The 17,000-nt window shown below is 44.9% G+C and overlaps 1 protein-coding gene across 2 annotated transcripts in view; it reads left to right on the top strand.

Moving 5' to 3' along the window:
• The window catches only part of Slc22a23 (solute carrier family 22 member 23), a 178,243-nt gene that overhangs the window by 49,591 nt on the left and 111,652 nt on the right, over positions 1–17,000 (top strand). The gene's annotated exons all lie outside the window — the stretch shown is intronic.

Here is a 17,000-nt window from a genome sequence, read left to right as displayed (position 1 = left end):
GTTGAATAATTTCTGATGTGCTGATGTGAGGTGGCTTTTTTCTGCTTACTCACCTATATATTTTTATACTTCTGTTTTTCTGAAGTCCCCAAATTTGTGTTGTCTTATTATATGGATTTGTGTTAAACTGCCTAAAATTTGGGGACCTATTTTCATCAACAGGATGGTTAAGCATCACCGCTGTGCTGTAAGATATATTTTTTTAGTGGACTGAGCCAAAGGGCTCCATAGAGCGAATTGTCCCTGTGGGGGATGAAAAGAATGGAGACTGTGCCGTTGGGCAGGCTTGGCTCTGGCCACCATGTGGCTCACTCCTTCCTTCCTGGGAGCAAATGTTTGCATGACATTCAGGAAGGTGCTTGGGGGTCTGTCTCTCTCTGTCTCCCCCGCCTGCCCTTCCCCATCACAGAAACCCTGTGGGTGAGACCCTGTTCACCTGGTGGGACAAGCTCTACTAAAGAATGGCCTCAGAGAAGCCATTTTCCTTCTTTCTCTTTCTCTGTTTCTTTCTTTCTCCTTCCTTCCTTCCTTCCTTCCTTCCTTCCTCAAAAGAATTTTGCTTTGACCCAGGTTCAAAGAGGGTGTGACTGGGAAATCAGAGCAGATCAGTCTCTCTCCATTTCTTGTTTCTGTCACTGGAAACCCATTACACACTCTGAAGGCAAGTTGAGAAAAGCAAAGGAGCCAATTTATAAGCAAAAAAAAAAAAAAAAAGGAGTGGCGTGGTTTCCCTCTACCACCCTGTCTCCCTTCTAATCCCATCTCTGAGCACATAGCTGCTGGCGTCTGCAGGGGCTGGTGAGTGAGAGAAGAAGCACCTGGTGATGGAGTTCCGGTCCCTTGGGAGTTGGGATGCCGTGATGGCTAGTGAGTGACAGTGGAGCAGGGGCCACACATGCCACAGAGGACTCAGTTTTCTCAAAGTTTACTAATCCTGCAAATAAAAGTTATTCAGACCTGTCTTTCTGTCCCTACTTACATGTTATCTAAAATCTGACTTTTTATAGATTTTCTCTGAAAAAGAATGCAAGTATCTGTATGCCTATAGGGAATGTAAGGATGTATTGTCTCACCTGCATGTTCAAAATGGAAAGATGAGGGCTGAGAAAGAAGAGTGGCCAGTGGCATCACTGAGACCCACATGCCTACCTAGTCTTCTTCCCAGAAGTTAGGGCAAGAAAACATGCATATGTTGCCTAAATGGATAGAAAGACATCAAAGTGCTTATTTATTTGGGTGTTTTGAATTGGGTAAAGATAGGTCTGTCTCAAAATCAGAGGGGGAAAAAAAACAGCAAATAGAGGTAGCTGGATATTTTTAAATTAAGAATATTTGGATGCCATTCCCACGTAGAGAAGGATGTTATTAAATTGCACGTACCTTATGGTCTGGGTTTTTTCCCAGACTGAAATCTTAATGGTGCATGTGCTTGGTTTGAAACAAAACTGTCCACTATACTAAACCAGGAAGTGGGAAGATTTGGAAATCAGGAGATCTGATTTCCCACCATTGACTGGCTGTGACCATGACAGATGGCTTGATCTCTCTGAGCTCTCAACTCCCTCTCTGGAATCAGCGGATGGTTTTTCAAACCACATTCCATGGGAAACATGGGGTCCCTTCCTAGAATAACTCATGGGAGAAGAAAGGTGGGAAACAGAAGCAAATGGAAAATTATTGGGCCCCACTGTATCCCAGTTCAGAATACCATGGCTTTAGCATCCTAAGTTCAACCATCAGCCCCCTTCCATGTTGAAATTTCACGTAGAGATGAAACTAAGGGTGCGTGGTCCCACAGTTGTGCCTTCCTCAACTCAACACTAAAAACTAGCTTTGGTGGACTTTTTTTCTTGCTCTCTGTGTGATACTGCATCAGGTAGATACAAAGGCCACCTGGGAAGAGATGCAGAGATAGGGTAGGATTAATGGTTAACAGCTTCCCTTTCCCCAGGGTTCTAGATCCTGCCCTCAAGTCATCAGCCTTGCCCTCACTGACCCCAACTCCTTTCTTCTCTCTTACCAAATATTTGCCTGTTGAGTTTACAGATATATTCCAGGAATCCTATTATACCCCCTGGGATTTTCTTTTTCCCATCTGGAAAGACAGGATGGGATGCAAAACTAAAACCTGGGATGACTCGAAGAGGGAATCCAGGAATTTCAGGTACTCATTCAATATTGGACTGACTGGTGTTTTGTTTTCTCATTCTTGAAAGAAGAATGAGAAAGATGAAATGAATCAATCACCTTGCAAGCAAGTGAAGAGCATGAGACTCCTTACAAATATCCAAAGGTCCTGGGTGGGAAGTAAAGTCGTTACTGGGTTTGCCAAGACCCACTGTTTGTGAAGAGACATGATCTTGCCTGAGAGCACACAGAGAAATGTGACTTACCTGGTGTTGAGCAGCAAGCAATAAGTGCATCATGCCAGATGAGCTCTGCTTCAAACTGTATACGTTTTGTTTTTTGGTGACCCACATGGAAACACAAGAGCACTTTCTCTTGCCCTCATTTACTCGGTGTGTTAGTCAGCTTAACATGGCTGTGACCAAAATATCTGACCAAAACAACTTAGAGGAGGGAAAGTTTATTTTGGCTCATGGGTTCAGAGCTTTAGTCCATGGGCGGCAGAATCTTTTGCTCTGGGTCCAAGGTGAGGCAGAACATCACGGCAGAAGGGCATAGTGGAGGGAAGCTGCTCCTTCAGTCTGGAAACAGAGGGAGAGGAGAAGGGGCCACAGAGAAGATGTACCCTCCCAGGGCATGCCCCCAGTGACCTAGCCCCTCCAGCCATACCCCACGAGCCTACCTTTACCACGCAGTCAGGCCATTCAAACTAGGGTGGGCTGATGAGTTTACACTTCTCACAATTCAATCATTTCACCTCTGAACATTCCTGCCTTAACACAGGAGCTTTTGGGGGACACTTCATATCCAAACCACAACACTTGGCAAACTTTTTTTTTTTCCAGCACTAGGTATTGAACCCAGGGGTACTGTACTACTGAGCTACATCCCCAGCCCTGTTTGGTTTTGTTGTTTGAGATAGGGTCTCACTAAGTTGTTGAGACTGGCCTTAAACTCTAGACCTTTCTCCCTTAGTCTCCCAAGTTGCTGGGATTACAGATGAGCGCTACCTCTCCTGGCTTACTTGGCAAACATTTGAGATCCTACCAGGTACCAAGAGAACCACAGCTTGTCACTTGATTGCATAATAAATGCTGGGCACTGTCATATGCTAAAGATGCAGAGGCAGACATGTCTTCCTGCCTTCTGGGACTGAGTTCAGCGATTAGAGATCCACAGACAGGCTCTGATTGGACTGAGGGCATCAGAAGAGACCCCTGAGCCATGAGTTTTGTGTTTGTTATTCCCAGTAGGTTCTTAGAGGCTGGAGGAGCCTAGTGTATTCTGGGCGCTGCAGGTCATTAGAGTTTGGTTAGAACCTGGTGTGCTCTGGGTACTGTGGATCACTAGATTTTTAGCTGAAGCCCAGTGAATTCTGGGTACTGAGAGTCATTAGAATTTGGCTGAGCCTAGTGCATTCTGGGTACTGTGGGTGATTAGGGCTTGTGCGGAGCCTGAGTCTAGCATAGCAAAGCCTGGACAATGGAAAGACACACAACGGTGTGCTTCGTGACAACAGTGTCAGGCCACCGAAGGACCCCAAGCAAGAAAGGAAAACCTTTAGAGGCATGCTTTAGTGGGTTCACTCAGGCCATGGTGGTCAGGAGGCCGAGGAAGAAGCCAGGCCAGGAGCTGGGCAGCTATTGCTGTATCTAGGTGAGGAAGGTGAAGAGCCTGAAGGAAGGGCAGGACCGTGGGCAAGGAGAGACTCTAAGGAGATAGAGTCCAATGCCTAGGGCACTAAGAGCAGAGAAAGGGCAGAATGACCAGGTGGCCCACTTAGGTCCCTGAATGGATGTGAAGCACGGGATTCAGCCCAGGTATTCTGATTCCAGCTTCTACCGGTTGAAGCTACTGGCTGCTCCCTTTTCCTCTGTGGGGGTTGCAGAGGGGAGAGAGTGATGACTTCTGTTTCAGGCATGGCAAGTTGGTGGTATCTTCAGGGGATCTGTGGGTATTGCTTTAGCAGGTGATTTGCTATTCAGAAGTTCAGGAGCAAAGTCTGTGGATCTTCAGAGTAAAGGTAGCCACTTAAGGCTACCAGAGTAACTAAGATCACCCAGGGCCTTATAGCATGAGATTAAAAAAAGGTGGAGGTAGAAAAACCAGTTGAGCAAGACAGGAAGGAATGGCTTGAGTGGTCAGTGGCATGTCAGAATAGGTTGGTAACTGGGGGCCAAGGAAGGGGTCAATGTGTTGTCAAATGATGCAAGACTCTGAAAAATGTCCTTTGGATGTAGCAATGATTATCTAATAGGTCAGAGGCAACTGTGGCAAAGGTCACATTGATTCAGTGCCATGATATATACAATATAAATTATTTTGAGCATAGGTTTTAATTCACATACGTCCCAGAGGAGTATTGTCTTGTCCTTAGATCAAGTATTTTAAAAAGGAAGTTGTTTTTCTGTTACTATATATATATATATATATATATATATATATATATATATATATATATACATAAAATTTGCCATTTCCACCATTTTTAAGTGTACACAATTCAATGATGCATCTACATCGTGGTGCAAGAAAATGATTTTTTTTGAGATGGGCAGATGTTCATTTGTACTGGGTTGAAAACATGGATTGAAAGGCAACTCAATAACGAGTTGTCTGAAGCATCATATCCCCATGCCTTAATGGTGAGGAAGAAAGGGTTGCAGCTAAGGCTGATGCTCCCTGGGTCACATCCTCACATGACAGCGCAGAAGGTCAGGTGTGCAAGACGGATCATTGGCCCAGTTGAGAAGGGTAGCTCACAGGCCCTTTGAACTTCCAGCATGGAATATGGAAAACTGAAAATATGATTCTCTCATTGAGAGGTGTTGCTACTGCAGGGTCTTTGATGGTTCTTGTAGAATAGGGTGCTTTGTGTCCAACCTGCTCCTGTTCAAAAGCCAAGTTGATGCTTGTGTCCCTTCTAACCTATGCCTTTTGAAAGCATGTCTTGCTTGATATTTGCTCTGTGTCAATTCTGGGAAAGGACTCAGATCTTCCTCCAAACCAAAGTTAGGTTGTCAGCATGGGGGGAGGGGAGGAATTAAGTGCTGTCTCGCTCTAGCTCAGTTCCCCATTCATAATTTACATAATATTGAGAGAATTTTTGCTACAGTTCCAGTGTGACTTGGGATTTCTGGTTTTTCCCTGACATCAATTTGATTTGTAAAACTGGCATTGTTATCTTCATTTGAGAGGCCCTAACCCTCAAGCTCTGGGGCTTCCAGGGCAAACAAGGCCTCCTGAAATGGAGTAAAATATGGGATAAATGTTACCTTGTTCTCTTTGGTAAATGGTATTGGCTTCTTTGTATTCGAGTGGGGACGCGTAACTATCCTTATTGAACCGGAAGTTCTTCCCAGAGAGCCATGGCCCTCCATCCTTGGTCCTTTTCTCACAGTTTAATTGGTATCAGTGCATGAAGCAGGATCATATCACTCCTCTACCTCTTTTTAGAAAGAATCATCTACAAGTCCTGACATGTTGGGGTTAGGTGTATAGGAGCTGAGAAGAATCTGGGTTGAGACCTCCTTTTCTGTGCCCTCCAACCTGTGGATAGCAGGCCATGGCAGGGTGCTGAACAGATGAACACTGTTTTGCTCTTAAGGAGGAACTGAGACTATTATGATGATTGGGATTTGATAACAATAGCTACTTATTAAGCATTTTCTAAGTTTAGGTGCTCTGCTAAGTTATATGCACGTATATACTGACATATATAGATACACTTAAATTTCTTATTAACCAAGGAAAATGCATCCTATTAATTGCCTTGTTGTACAGATAAGGAAACGGATACCTCTAATCCCTGGACCTTGTTTAATTTGCTAGTGAAGCCATTAAGCAAAAGCTAACGTTTACTGAATCAGTCCCCTGTGCCTTGGCACCACTGAGTGCTATAGGTATTTAACCCACTCAATAAGCCTATGATATGAGCACAATTATTATCCCCAGTTTGCAAATGGAAAACGAAGTTTACCCATGGCCACACACAAAGAGGTAGAGGAGCCAGGGTTCAAACCCAAGTCTCCGTGGCTCCAGTGCCTGTATGTGTCACTGCTGTGTCACTTCTAACAGCTCTCTCTCTGAGTTAAAATATTACAATATTACAATATTATTGAAATGTGTGCAAACATCTCCTAAGGAATTTATATTAGTTCTTGCAACTTCCAAATAGCTATAAAACCAAAATATTAACAACACACAATTTCAAAACCAATACAATTCAAATATAGGGCTTTCATATGATGGATGATGGTCTTTTCCTGAAACAGAATTACCCATTCACCCTTGTTGGGTTTAGTAGCAGAAGAGCCTTTAGAGTCAATTTTTTATTTAATCTATTTTGGAATTTTGACTTGAGTAATTGGAGTTTACCTGATGCCTTTTCACATAATTTTTTTTTTTTAAATCTAAAATGACATTAATGATTTTAAGGTTTTGGCAGCACAGAATTCTCAAATGTCATGTATTTCCCCACTCCTGAGTAAGCCTCAGTTACTTACTGTAATGGGATGTCATTTAATGGCTCTGCTAACCTGTCTCCATCTCTTGAGATAAAGTTAGATTTGTGACATTATTAAAGTATTAATTAAATAGGCATTTAGTCCACTTATGGCTGTAACAGAGACTAGAAACATTCGTTACGGCCTGTTTCCTGTTTCTCTCCTCGCTAATGAAGTGGCCTTTACAGAGACAGATGGTCTTGGGTCCTGACATCTGGGCTCGGTGGCGTTGATGGTGCCTATGCTGTTGTGCGCACGCAAGGGCTCCTGTGATTTCATCCACACCCCTGTTAAACCTGCATTTTTTTTGCTGTCAGCCATGCTGACATTGGCCTTTGGTGAGCGTAAATACAGATATAAATGTGAGTGGTCTCTGAAATCTTATGTCCACATTCATCGTCATTATGTCCACAGCTCATCCAGAGTCTCCACCATGCCTATGTTAACATAGACCAAGATTTTCACCCACATGACAGCATGAAATTTAAGGACCATAGAGACTGTCAAAAACTCACCTGTGAGTGGCCGCAGCCTCCCATCCCTCTTCAGGGACCAGTGTCCCCGAGCCTAGACTCACCCCAGTGACCCACTCTTTTTGACTGCTCCCTTGGCCCCTTCATGGTGTGGCTTCCCCTGTGGCTGTCCAGCCTCATCACCCACAGGGAACATAGGAGTGACCATGGGGGGCTGTGCACAGATGGGACAGAGAAGGAACCCAGGCCTAGAGGGACATGGATGCCGTAACGTGTTTGGTCTTTACAGATCGTAGAGAACTATCACCAGCTTCACGAGGGAGAAGATAACGTGCTAAGACTGTGTTCTGTCCTGTGTTGGGGGAGATAATTCTGAGCTCGTCCCCTTTTGTCCCGTGGGCTGCCATGAAAGGGAACCGGTTCGTGCACCTTAAGGAGTTTAGCCTGATAGTCCCCCTGAGGCACAAGGCATTTCTAGAAAAAGCTAAATAGAGAACTCTTCATCCAGTTTGTGTTTCCCAGCGTGACATTTACCACCAACATTATCCTCTTGGCAGTTTTGTTTCTGAAAAGAAGCTCTTCCTGGGAATCCTTGTTCAGTTTTCCCACGTATCCTGTAGGCTACACAAATGGCACCCACCAGCCACAGGTGGGAATGATTGTGAGAACTTTCATGCAAACGTGGAGTTAGGGGAGGGTATTTAGGCTGCTCTCGGACGCCCGTATCCTGTTCTTCAAAGGGTTTACTGAATGACAGAGTGCCCCTCCCAGGCCATCCATGCTGCAGCTTTCACACCCCTCTTTTCCTTGTAGTCATTACCCCGAAGCCCAGTGGTCTTCTCTGACCCAAGCATGGTTGGATCTTATTTCCCGTTTCCTTCATGCAGGCACGGTAGAGTCTTATTTCATGTTCTCTTCAGGGAGCCATTGCTCTTTGGCTGTTTTCCCAAGCTCTCTTCTTTGGCAGTTTTCCTTTCCACCTTGTGACTGGGGAAGTGAATGTTTGCACAGTTGGCTTTTCCATTCCGTCGCAGCTGCTTTGGTGTGATCTGGAGCCCCAGGAGAGAAGAGCGTAGAGGGAGAGGGAGAGCTACCTCCCAGTGGCTGAGAGGCTTATTTCTATCCCCTTTTATAATGGGTTGAATGAAGGTAAGAACAATCACAAACCTGCAAATCGTGGGGCTAGGGATGTAGCTTGCGGGTAGAGCACTTCCCTAGCAGGCATGAGGTCCTGGGTTCAATTCCTAGGACCCCAAATACATAAATACCTTCACCTGGTTACCTTCTGAAAAGGTACCGATTTCTGATCTCTTCAAGTGTTGGAAGTTATCATCCTAGTTCATAAACACGAGCCTGAAGAATTTGGACAAAGCCATGAGACCAACGATAGTTATACCTCTAAGTTATTGAAGCAAATAGAAAACTTGGAGAATGGATAATTTATAAAAAACTGAGGTTTGTCCGGGCTCATGATTCTAGAATTCCAGGAGAATGGTGTCAACATCTGCTCAGTCTCTGGTAGGGTCATTATGACAGAGAAGCCAAATAGAGAGTGTCATTCTCCAGAGGGTGATGGGGAGGGGTGGCAGCCTTGCTCTACAACTGCCTGTTTTCCTGGTAACTACTTTAGTTCTATGAGAGGGACAGCTTCTGCAAGACTGCATCCGTCCATTCATGAGTGTTAAGCCCATGACCTACTCATCCCCTAAAGGCCTCACCTCCCAATACTGCTACATTGGGAATCAAACCTCAACATGAGTGTTGGTGGCCACAAACCATATCCAAACCATAGCATGAACCAAACAGGAAAACACAGCCTTTTACTTTTTCTCCCATTCTCTCTCGTAAGTCTAAGGAGGCAAAGCAAACCAAAATAATACATGATTTTTTTTTTTTTTTTTTTTTTTTTTGGTACCAGGGATTGAACCCAGGGGCACTTAACCACTAAGCCACATCCCCACTCTTTTTTTTTTTTTTTTTTAGAAACAGGGTCTCACTAAGTTGCTTAGAGCCTCTCTAAGTTGCTGAGGATGGCTTTGAACTCATGATTCTCCTGCCTCAGCCTCCCGAGCCACTGGGATTGCAGGTGTGAGCCGTAGCACCTGGCTAATACATGATTTCTTAGGGGAGCTTTGAGGCCAGAGCTATCCAAGAACACTTGCTGTAGTGGGGAAATTCATTCTCCCTGTGGTGTCTAGTCCTCTAACCATGGGCACTGGTGGCTGTGGAGCACCTGAGATGTGGCTAGAGTGATGGAGGGACTGCATTTGTTATTCAAATTCATTTTAGTTCATTTAAATGGAAGCAATCACATGCATCTAATGACTCCCGTGCTGGATAGGACCACTATAGGCAGCAAATGGGATTGCAGACAGTAGCTTAATTTCTCCCCTCTAACAGCAAAACTGCCCCCAAACCTGAGCTCTCTGCATCACCTCCAGTGCCTCACTCCATCCTTCCCCCAGTCCACTCAGGCATCTTGTCCCACTGCTCCGTGGAAGTGATCTTGATAAGAGTACCCACACCCTCCAAGCTGCCAAAGGCTCCAGCAGTTTATTCTTATCTTAACTGACTTCTCAGCAGCTTCTGACCTAGTTTGACTAGTTCCCTTTCTTTGCTTTCATGACACCACACCCACTTGGTTTTATTCGTCCCTTTTCTGTAAGAAGGCTGCATCTGTGGCTCCCATTTATGCATCCACACTTTCTTCCTGTCAGCTCCACTAAACACATGGCATTAAATATCTCTAGATGCCAGCGTCCCAAATTTATATCACCAACTTGGCCCTCCCTGCTGAGTTCCAAACTCATATATCCAAACGCCTAGCGGATATCCCACTGGGACATCCAGTATGCATGTCAAATTCAGTGTGGCCAAAGAAGAGCCCTCTTCCCATATCCTCAGAGCTGTTCTTCCCCATGACAATGTGGTGGCTCAACCGGGGAATGTGTAAGTCACCCTCTCCCGTCTCTCCCTCCATCAGCAAGTCCCCTGGCAATTCTTGCAAGTTATATTCAAGCCCCTGGGTTTTGCTCCACCTCTGCCTTAACTCCCTGAGGCAAAGCTTTCTCTTTCGTGCCTTGATAACTAAGGTGAAACCTTCCTAACTAATCTTCCTGCTTCCCCCTCACACCTCAGCAGCTCCTTCTCCACTGACAACCAGGATGACAGTCATATGACACAAATCAGACCTTCTGCTCTCCTACTTCAAACTGCCTGTCTTGTTCAGCCATCGCTTTACTTGCAAAGCACTGGAAACCAGAACAATAGGAATTTAAACAAAGTGGAATTTATCGCAACCCTCAGCACTATCAGCCTAGGCTGCTAAGACTGTCTCCTGAGGCTCAGGCCTCTTCTGTGGTTCTGTATTGCAGCCAGGAGAGAGGAGTGGAGGAGGGGGAGGGAACACTCCTACCCCCTGTTCAGAAGTCTGAGGAAACACTTCTTACATCCCTTTGGCCAGAAAACAGTAGCCTGTGTGTGTACCCCCAAAGACTAGGGGTACCGGGGAGGTGGGCTTATTTTGTACAGCTGCAAGCCTATAGCAAGAAGGGGAGAATAGGTCCTGGGGAGTGACAGGTGGTCTTTGCCACATTCTCTAGTGGTTTTCACTGCTCATTCCAAATGCCTTGCTTTGGCCTGTGATAACCTTACGGGATCAGGCCCTGAGATTCATAGCATGTTCTAGCCCACTGGGCCTTTTGGCTCTTATTCTCTGGATTTCTTGCACACTTCTTTTCTTGTACTTAAATTCTCCACCCCAGACCTTTGGTAGACCCAGCCACATCTGATCACTGCAATCTCTGTTTAAATGACACTCGGGAAGCTTTCTCAGACTATCTAGTCTAATTTCTTTCTACCTTACTTTCATTGGTGTGTATATTCGTGTCTCTGTACATGCTACTCACCCATTCAAGAGAATACTCCATGAAAGCAGGTAACTAATCATTCTTGTTCTCCACTATATCTCTAGCCTAGATTGTGCCTGGCACGGGACAGGTACCTAAATGCTAGATAGGTAAATAAATGACTTCATGAAACATGGTGGCAATCAATGCCCCAGTAATACAGAATAGATGTACCAATGTGATTAGAAAGTGTTAAAGCTGAAAAGGAGCTAGACTTCCATATTATTATCCTATTATCACATCACATCAGCAATGTGGAAACCGGACTGCTGCTATTGTCACATAGACAGTTTTGAATCATAGAGGAACATGTTGAGATGTCTCATAAAAACCTCATGACCCAGATAGATTTGGGTTGGATTCCAAAACAGTTGGTTGGATTCCAAACTGACTGCACAATCATATCCTACAACTATAGATTATGAGTTGATGTCAGTCAGAATAAGTTTCAGTGACTTGGTAAGAACATTTGTGTGCAAATTGTGTTTTAATGAGCACAGCAGGGGGCAAGGGTCAATGGTGAGTGTAACCTGAGGTCTCTGTCTTCCTTTTCCTTACCACTACCAGTGGATCTCCCATGAGTCATTGCTCTCATTGTAGCTCCCTGAGAAGACACAGCTGAGCTTGGATCCTTTGTACATAGCACATTCCTGCTCATAGTAAATGTTCAACAAGAATTTTTCTATTAATTCAGCATTTTCCCCCCATGGTGCTAGAGATGGAAGCCAGGGCCTTGTGCATGCAAGGCAAGCAGTCTACCAATGAGTTATATCCCCAGCCCAGGAATTTTTGATACATGAGTAATCCAGCACTAAAAGCTGGGGGAGAAGTCTCATCCGAGTTGTTTTGGTAAGTCTGAGAAACTTTTCATCATTGCAAAGAGTCAGGGTATGGTTTCTCTACATTCCTTCCATGCAGTTCACCGGATTCCCTGAAAGAGTGGGGCCAGCAACAAGGTTCGTGTCCCAGCTCACGCATGCCACAGAGTGGGCTTGCAGGTGGGGCTCAGCTCCCGCAGCAGTCCTTGGCTTTTCTGCAAGCCAGTGGTTTGGCAGATGGGCAGCATGTTATTTAAGCCGGCAGAACCTGAAACTAATATTTAGAAAATGAAGAAAGTGGAATAAAATACATTTGCTCTCCTCGCTCCTGGTCTGCTTATACACACCAGGCTCAGGAATGCTGAGGGTCATCTAACTTTTGGTAAATAAAAGACACTGAGAGAAATGGAGCCAGTATGGCTCATTCCTGCCTTAGGCTATTCCTTAGATAACATTTAAACCTGCAAGAGAGTGCTGAGTACACCCCAGAACTCTGGGCCCCAAAGTTTACTCCAGCTTTGGGGACTTTTCATGGGAGGTCCTATGGGTTAAGACCACAGGAGATGAGAACAGAATTCTTGACCCACATACATTTGGTTTGCACTAGGGCTTCACTAGACTCTGGAGAGGGAGAGACGAGGGACATGAGTCAGGAAGAGGGATGCAATACATACCTCTGCTTTCTTATGGAGGGGGCATTGTTTAAAATCTGATTTAATGTCTTCTGTTACCTGAGCCTACTTAGTTGAGATGGCTGAGTTTATCTCCAGGCAGTCCTGCCATTTTTCTTTTGGTGTCTTTTCCTCCTTGGTGTCATGGATATGAGGAGGCCCAGAGGTGGTAGAGAGAGATCCATTCCTCGCCTTGACTATAGCTCTCAGCTGGTTGCTATTCCCAAGGAGCCAATGGACAGATGGTGGCATCTGGCCCAGCAATGCCCAGCCAGGAAAAGTCTGCTCATTTCATCCAAAACCAGAGCCTTTAAAAAAAAAAATTATTATTTTTTAGTTGTAGTTGGACACAATACCTTTACTAATTTACTTTTCAATACCTTTATTTTGTTTATTTATTTTTATGTGGTGCTGAGGATCGAACCCAGGGCCTCACACACTGGCAAGTGCTCTACCGCTAAGTCACAACCCCAGCCCAACCAGAGCCTTTTTTGAAAAACAAACTAATTATGTCACTTTCGTATTCTAGCCTATCCTTTCACTGACAGAGTGTTATTTAATTTAATTAATTTATTTATTTTGAGGATGGGTATATCATTTTGCAACGTTAGCAAAAAAAGGTAACAAGGAGAAACAGATCTTTGAAACTGGTTCTAGTGAAGTTATTCTCCACCAGCAGGTATGGTGTTGGCTGATAGATTTCAAGTGCTGGCTGTAATTTGAAATGCAAATACCAGCACCCTTTATACCTATGCCTGCTTTGCCTTGTAGATTCTGATCCTCTGGAAAGTCGGGAACGGGGACCTCCTCATCCCTGTACGGTTTCCTGCACAGGCCCTCAGTCAGACACATACATTAAACCCATCACCTGGTGAGCATAGGCCTTCGTGGGGCTAGAAGAAGAGGCATTTGCAGGAAAACAGCCTGAGCAGGTGGTGACATGGGGAAGTTAGAGAGCAGCAGATACAGGAGACCCTGAGGGGGGGAACGGAGCCCTCCTCTTCCCCACTCCTTGCTCAGAGAGGCCTTCCCTGACTGCTCACTCAGAATTCACCAGCTTGTACTTTTTGGTTTTTTAATCACAGCCTCCTACTCTAGTTCTCTGCATACTCTTAAGTTTTAATTGTGGTAGAAAACACATAGCATAAAATTTACCATCTTAATTATCTTTTAAGTGTACCATTCAACAGTGATAAGTACATTTTCATTGCTGGGTGACCATCCTCACCATCCATCCCTGGAAACATTCCCTCCTGCAGAACTGAAACTCTGTACCTATTAAACAAGTCTGACCCCAGCCCCTAGCAACCACCACTTGCCTTTCTGTCTCTATGAATTTGACTACTCTAGGTATCTCAACTAAGTGACGTCCTATAGTGTTTTGTCGTTTGGGGACCAGTTTATTTCAGTGAGCAAAGTGTCTTCAAAGTTCATCCACATTGTAGTCTGTGACAGGATTTCCTTCATTTTAAAGCCAAATACTATTCCATTGTTTGTACATATCACATTTTTTTTTCCCATTAATTCCATGATGGACACTTGGGTTGTGCCCACGGTTTAGCTATTGTGGTTAATAATAATAATGTGAGTGTACAAATATCTTTTCAAGCCTGCCTTCAGTGCTTCTGAATACACAGCCAGGAGTAGGACTGCTAGATCATGGCAAAAGTAATGCAGAGGATTTCTGTGTACCGTTCATTCACCCACGTCCCCTACAGGAACCATCTTACTTAGTCGTCAAGTACATTTATCCAAGTGAAGTCACACTGCTACGGTCCTACGAACGCAGCTACAAGCTTTATTAGGATTTCACTAGCTTTTCGTCTCAAGTCCTTTTTCTCTTCTTGTACTTAGTTGTCACGTCCTCTCCGATCTGTGACAGTTCCTCAGTTTTTCCTTGGCTTTTGTGATTCTGACACTTGTAACCAGGGCAGGATTGTGAAGGGTCCATATTTTGAAAAATGTCCCTCGGTGTGGATTGTGTCAAATTTTGGGGGAGGAACACCACATGTTCATCGTGTCGTAGAGGGGACCCTGATATCAGCATGATACTCTCCTGGGTGGAGTTCACCTTCATCAGTTGACACAGTATCTGCAGATTAGGAGTAAGTCACTTCTTTTATTTTTTCCCCATCAAATGGACTCCCAGAAATGAAGGGCAGAGAATCAGAGTTGTCAGGTACACTGCTGTTCACCCTTGGCCTAGCTGTGTCTCTCTTAACATTGTCCAAAAGATGACTTTTTAAGATACTAAGGTAAAACACTGGGTAAGGTGAGAAAAGAGTCGTGCATGGGCCATTGTTTTTAAAGCCTAATGGTGGTTTAAATGATGACTCAGAGAAAGTTCTGGACCCTGATCCCTGTCCTTGGGGTATCCAGCATTTTCTTTTTCTTTGTGTGGCTTCCAGGTCTGTATACGATGAACAAGAGCATCAAGGGCCTGGGTCAAGGCAGGCAGAGCACGCAGACCTCCACTGTCTTCTGACAATGTCCTAGAGGGGAGAAGGTGGCCTGGGTGGCAGGTAACCTGGTCCCATTGCTGCCTCCCCCACCAGCAGGCTGGGTTACCCTTGGGCAGGTCACCAGCAGTCTTGGACTCCCTTTCTTCATCTGTAAAACAAGAGAGTTGATCCTCAAAGGCCGATTTGAGCTCACAGGTTCTCCCCAACAATGCCTGGCTTTGCTACCGAGGAACAAGTGTCCTCAGAGCCCCCAGCCTGCAGATGGCTGTGACCAGGCGGTGCCAGCCTCCTCTGTAGAATGGACAGGCTTGCCTTAGAAGAACCAGGAGCCTTCTAGGGCTGCTTTATTTGGAACCCCTCCCCACCATCTCCAAACAAGGGAACGTATTAGAATGACAAAGGAGAAGCAAGTTTCTGATGTGGAATTCCTGGATGTTAGCTTTGTGTACTGTGTAAGTGGAATAGTGAGTTTTTCTTTTTCCTGTCTCTTTCAGTGCTGAGGTTTGTCTGCCTTTCTTCAATGCCTGCTTGAACCACCTGTACCTAATACTTTCTCTCTCTCTCTCTCTCTCTCTCTCTCTCTCTCTCTCTCTCTCTCCCTCCCTTCCTCCCTCTCTCTCTCCCTCTCTCCCCTCTCCTCCTTCAGGTTTCTGAATTCCTGATGGATTGCTAGCAGAGCTGAAGGGGCTGCCACAGGATGTTTTCAGCTAATGTCGAGCTGGGTCATTTAATAAATCTGTCTTGCCAGGTCATTAAAACCTGGAAAGAGCGTGGAAAGGTGTTAGTTATGAAGGTCCCATAAAAACCTCTTCTTCAGGGATCAGCAGGGACGAGTGTTTAAAGGAGAACTTGAAAGCTGTGTAATTCAGAGCGAGCTGTGTGTCACTGGGCTGCATCTTGCCTGAATTCAGAGCTGGGGTGCTTGTCGCACCATCTTGGCATCCTCGCCAATTACTCTGTGGATGTTCTTTGTGAGAAGATGAGCTGAAAAAAAAAAAAAATGAGATGACCGAATTTCCCCCCCTGGCATTCTAGCTCTAATACATGCCTCTGTCCTGGCAACAGAAGCTCCCTGAGGAAAGCCATTTGTGTCCAGGACAGGGAGCTTTTGTTTTGCATATGGGCCAGCTGCAGGCCCATATGTTGGCCCTATAACAAGGTGGGCAGAGATGCCCTGGCTCCTGGTTCAACCAGGGCTGTCACGGAGCACAGCTGTGTCCTCAGAGGACTTCTCCAAGAAACCCACAGATTTTTAAGGGGACTAACACAATTAGGTACCACAGCAGGGGAGAAGGCTAGTCTATAATAATCTTGTCAGTTGTGAGGTTCAATCAAGACATCTGTGTTCTGAAAGTTTTCGTTTTCATTGTGGAAAATATAAAACGTACCATCAAATAGAGCATCTCAACCACATTCAAGTGTCCATTTCAGTGACAAGTAAGGACATTCCCGTGGCTGGGTGGCCATTACCACCACCCATCTCCAGGACTCTCCATATTGCAGAATTCTGTACCCTTGAAACACTTTATGCCTATTCCTAACCCCCGTTCTGCTTTTCAATTCCATGAATTTCACTGCTCTGTGTGTCTCGTGTAAGTGGACTCCTACAATATTTGTCCTTTTATAACTGCTCTTGTCACTTGGCATAATGACTTCAGGTTCATTCATTTTTTTGTCATGGGTCATATTTCGTTGAATGGAAATATCACATTTTGTTTACCCTTTCATGCTTGGGTGGCTTCCACGTTTTAGCTAATTGTGAACAAGGCTGCTGGAGGGTGAGGGTACACGGAGCTGGAAATGCTGGCTCCGGTGGTTTGTGGGAACTTTAAAGTCACTATATTCTTGGGAGACTATCTTTGAGGTTCTGATTTGACTCACCATAAGCATTAATGAATCAGTTTTTATTGGGATTTGAAAAATAGAAGCAAGGGGAGGAAAAAAAAATGTGGTCATTCTTTGGTAATCAAAGTCCAAGTTTGAGCTGTCTGCTATGATGACAAAACCAGGAGACAGCACCCTGTTTTGTCCTGTTT

The sequence above is a fragment of the Marmota monax genome, unplaced genomic scaffold, assembly GCF_021218885.2.
Source record: "Marmota monax isolate L192 unplaced genomic scaffold, Marmota_monax_Labrador192_F-V1.1 WCK01_AAM20220418_F8-fsc00029, whole genome shotgun sequence".
NCBI classification, from domain to species: Eukaryota; Metazoa; Chordata; class Mammalia; order Rodentia; family Sciuridae; genus Marmota; species Marmota monax.
Note: the sequence above shows the minus strand (reverse complement) of the source record. Positions and strands in the feature narration are given on the sequence as shown.